This window comes from Bombus pascuorum, unplaced genomic scaffold, assembly GCF_905332965.1.
Source record: "Bombus pascuorum unplaced genomic scaffold, iyBomPasc1.1, whole genome shotgun sequence".
Lineage (NCBI taxonomy): Eukaryota > Metazoa > Arthropoda > Insecta > Hymenoptera > Apidae > Bombus > Bombus pascuorum.
This window is the reverse complement of record NW_026869742.1, coordinates 945,001-949,679: the sequence shown is the minus strand read 5'-3', so window position 1 is coordinate 949,679 and position 4,679 is coordinate 945,001. Positions and strand designations below refer to the sequence as shown.

Sequence of the window (4,679 nt, the reverse complement as noted above, 5' to 3'; positions counted from 1 at the left end):
TTTTTTTATGCCCGAACGAACGAAGAAATCTTGTCGAATCAGAGGGGACGCCGGCCGTCCGTAGTATCCTCGTTGTCGTGAGTCGAATGCCCCGTGCCGTCGCAACAGTTTTTCAAACTCTGCTTCTGGATATTGGGAAGAAACGACCGCGCGAGGACTACTACGACGACGACCGCGCGTCCCATTTTTTTGTTATGCCCGAACGACGGAGATTCGCCGGCTTTTCGCTGCGAACAATCGGACGAGAGGAACGCATCTATCGTCGATCCATATATCTTGAGATACCATGGGCTAGCCACCTTGCGTGTTTCTTCGCGAGATCGCTGTGCTGTACAGAGGATTCAGAATCGGGTGTACATCCCCGTCGTTTCCTGACGAACGGAGCCTCGATCTCGACGGTTTCAAAGAACTTTACGCCCGGTCGGCGGGCGCGTGTTTCGTCGCGCAGTCCGCCGATTTCGTTTCGGAACATTCGTGTCGTCGATCTTACGGCGACTTCCGCCGATCCGATTCCCGTTGGTCGGACGTGTCGGATATCGGCTTCTTCGGAACCGAGAATTCGAGTACAGAGTACATTGAGTATCATATACACAAAAATGGCAAAATGCATAAAAGATTACCCTGAACGGTGGATCACTTGGCTCGTGGGTCGATGAAGAACGCAGCTAATTGCGCGTAAACGTGTGAACTGCAGGACACATGAACATCGACATTTCGAACGCACATTGCGGTCCACGGATACAATTCCTGGACCACGCCTGGCTGAGGGTTGCTCACGTAAACCTAAGACTGCTTGCGTTGCGTATCGTTGCTCCTCGGTCTGTCTCTTCTCTGTCCTTTCTTGCCGCCTCGTCGACATCCCGCCGTCGTTCGTCTTAGAACGTTTCAGAGTCGGTGGACGAGCGCGCCCAAGCGAAGGATACGAAATAAAAGAGCAGTCGAGGCGTACGTACTGCGACGTACGAGCGATTGTTGGACGTTCGTCGGCGTTCGTCGCGGTCGTGTCGAAAGCCGTGTGGCAAATCGTCGGCACGCTCTCGATACAAATATACAAGATCTATCGTGTTCACGGGAGACTCGTGCACAACCTACCTCTGTCTCTCTCTGTCCCTTCTTGCCTTGACAACCCGCCGTCGTTCGCGTTAGAACGTTTCAGAGTCGGACGAAGCGCAAGAAGAAGGATACGAACAAGAGCGGAGAGAACCCCGTCGTCGTTGTCGACACGCGGTTATCGAATCATACGCACAAGTTTTCCTCGTGGCCGATTTTTTTTTGTTTTTGTATCAGCCTCTGTCACGTTTTGTCGGTCTTCGCACGAAGGTCCGCGCCCCCGACGTCGTCTTAAATGAATTTTTCTTTGGCGAGACTGAGAGAAAGCAGCAGCAAAGATTTTTACTGGCTGTGTGACTCTAGTGGAGAGAGGAGAGAAGAGAGAACCAAGATATTACCCAAACCTCTAAAATCTTGGTGGCGTAACGAAACCTTCGAAAGAAGCAAAATCACCGTCTCCTTTCTCGAGACGCTTTGCTCGTACAGCCCCAGGGATCGAATGCCCACTCCGTCTGTTCGTGCGGCAGAGTAGTATTCTGCAGGCGCGAGACGATCGAGACGAGAGAGAAGACAACGAGGACCGTCGCATCGATGGGTCGTCGTTGCGTTTATCATCCTCTGTGCCGGTAAATCTTTTAACTCACGACACAACGAGTTGCCGTAGATCCGGGAACGCACAAGCGAGATTCTTCGAACGCTGATGACTTAGGGAGATATGATCCCCAGCGTTGCGCCGGAGATCGGAGAGTACGCGTACTTGTATCGGGACGAATTCTTCCCCGTCGTCGCGTATCTCTCTGCCCGCGCACCTGGCCCAAAGCCACGTTCGTCGGAATCTTATTATAAAGAAAGCTTGTGCGTATCTAGCGTGTGTCTATGATCGGTTTCTCGCGTGGGTTATTGGACGAAAGCTCAAGGTGATGGCGCAGCGTTTCCGTACCCGATGGTAGATGCGCACGCGAGTCCGTTACGAAGTTGTTCGATCTCTCGTCGCCGACGGTCGTCTTCGTCGTCCTGCGAGAAGGAATCGCTCTGACACGCACGGAGAGATCGCGCAAGAGGAAGAGAACGATCCCCTTTGGAGAGGCTCGAGAAAGACTCGAGATCGAAGAGACGAGGTATACACGCGCGTGTACGTACGACGTTACGCGCGTGTGATTTTTTTTTGCTTTGAAGCGATTTCGTCGCTCCGAGAGTATATATTTTAGAGAGAGAGTGTGAAAAGAGATCGTTGGTCATCCCATGTCTCTTCGTCGTCTATATCGCTGGACCGCGCATCCTAACCGTCGCGCCGGTCGTCCAGTCCCCGAGAATGCTCTTAAACCACCCCAAGGTGTACGCTCTCGCTCGACGTTCCAGTTGCGAGCGTTCCCATGCGTTTTCGTCGTTGGTACAGAGCAAAGAAACCGACGGGCACGAAAAGTGTCTCCGTCGCGTGTTCGATCTCTGTGCCAGCAGTAACAGGCGAGAACAAGGAACCGCTCTGGAATTAGTCGAAAATTAGAGAAACGGCCGAGGGAGATATACGTACTTCCGACATCGTGGTGCGTATATATCGAGATACAAGAGATACACAGAGGACGGGCGTTAAAGAACCGGACGCGGGAACGGATGTCTCGCGAGAGTCTTTCGATGCGACGAACGAAGTGGCACTTTGGAGAGATGCATAAAACGATTCTCCGATGATACTCTAATAATATATATAGAGTTCTCCTTCTATTCGAATTTTTCTTTTTTTTTATTTTTTTTTCTCTTTGAGGCGATTCTCGGAGAGATAAAAAAAATAAGACCCTCTCTGCCGCTTTGCCGGTATCTATCTATCTATCGAACGCGCACGTTGCTTTTCTCGAAGAGAGCCGGACACGACACGAACGTTAGTACAGAGTTTTTCTTTTCTTTTTCAAAGGGAGAAGACTCTGTCGCCTAGTGGCGTGACGTTGAAGCGACCTCAGATCAGGCGAGATCACCCGCTGAATTTAAGCATATTATTAAGCGGAGGAAAAGAAACTAACAAGGATTTCCTTAGTAGCGGCGAGCGAACAGGAATTAGCCCAGCACTGAATCCCGCGGTTCCGCCGTTGGGAGATGTGGTGTTCGGGAGGATCCGTTTATCCCGTGACGTCGAACCGCGTCCAAGTCCATCTTGAATGGGGCCATGTACCCACAGAGGGTGCCAGGCCCGTAGGGACCGGAACGCGTTTCGGGAGGATCTCTCCTTAGAGTCGGGTTGCTTGAGAGTGCAGCCCTAAGTTGGTGGTAAACTCCATCTAAGGCTAAATACAACCACGAGACCGATAGCGAACAAGTACCGTGAGGGAAAGTTGAAAAGAACTTTGAAGAGAGAGTTCAAGAGTACGTGAAACCGTTCAGGGGTAAACCTGAGAAACCCAAAAGATCGAATGGGGAGATTCATCGTCGACGGCGTCGGTGATCGTCGGTGTGCGATGCTCCGGGTGGGCCACGTTCGCGTGCGTCCCATTGGCGAGGGCACGTCACCGTCGGTTCTTTCGAGCGAGTTCCGGCGTCGTAGTCGTGCACTTCTCCCCTAGTAGAACGTCGCGACCCGTTGCGCGTCGGTCTACGGTCCGAGCGGGCGCCTGTCTCGTCGCTTCGGCGCACGTGGCAGACCCTCGGTAACCCGGCCGACCGCGCGACGGTATGTGAAAACGGTATCGGGCCGCAACCAATCCATTCTCGAATGTGTGTGCGTCTGGACCGCCGCAAGCATCGCCTTCGCTCCCGCAGTCTACGGACTTTAGTTTCCGTGCTCGGGGCTGGGCAGCTGTTAGCAGCGCGGATTTCTTGGACTGGCCGAGTCTCTGATTACCGGTCGGCGACGCTATTGCTTTGGGTACTCTCAGGACCCGTCTTGAAACACGGACCAAGGAGTCTAACATGTACGCGAGTCATTGGGACTTGTGAAACCTAAAGGCGAAATGAAAGTGAAAATCGGCGTTCGCGTCGATAGAGGGAGGATGGGCCGCGCGACTATGCGGCCCCGCACTCCCGGGGCGTCTCGTTCTCATTGCGAGGAGAGGCGCACCTAGAGCGTACACGTTGGGACCCGAAAGATGGTGAACTATGCCTGGTCAGGACGAAGTCAGGGGAAACCCTGATGGAGGTCCGTAGCGATTCTGACGTGCAAATCGATCGTCGGAACTGGGTATAGGGGCGAAAGACTAATCGAACCATCTAGTAGCTGGTTCCCTCCGAAGTTTCCCTCAGGATAGCTGGCACTCGACCGTTCCTTAGCGAACGCGTTCGAGTCTCATCTGGTAAAGCGAATGATTAGAGGCCTTGGGGCCGAAACGACCTCAACCTATTCTCAAACTTTAAATGGGTGAGATCTCTGGCTTGCTTGGATCATATGAAGCCACGAGATACAATTGGATCAGAGTGCCAAGTGGGCCAATTTTGGTAAGCAGAACTGGCGCTGTGGGATGAACCAAACGTGGAGTTAAGGCGCCTAAGTCGACGCTTATGGGATACCATGAAAGGCGTTGGTTGCTTAAGACAGCAGGACGGTGGCCATGGAAGTCGGAATCCGCTAAGGAGTGTGTAACAACTCACCTGCCGAAGCAACTAGCCCTGAAAATGGATGGCGCTGAAGCGTCGCGCCTATACTCCGC

The 4,679-nt window shown here is 52.9% G+C and overlaps 2 non-coding genes across 2 annotated transcripts in view; both read left to right on the top strand.

The window, feature by feature from the left end:
- Window positions 1-617: 617 nt before the first annotated feature.
- On the top strand, window positions 618-772 carry LOC132915783 (5.8S ribosomal RNA). The gene has a single exon (XR_009659957.1). It is a non-coding gene; the product is annotated as a 5.8S ribosomal RNA (ribosomal RNA).
- Window positions 773-2,993: 2,221 nt separating this feature from the next.
- The window catches only part of LOC132915792 (large subunit ribosomal RNA), a 4,151-nt gene continuing 2,465 nt past the window's right edge, over window positions 2,994-4,679 (top strand). The window contains exon 1 of the ribosomal RNA XR_009659966.1: window positions 2,994-4,679. This exon is cut by the window's right edge and continues 2,465 nt beyond it. This is a non-coding gene — a ribosomal RNA (large subunit ribosomal RNA).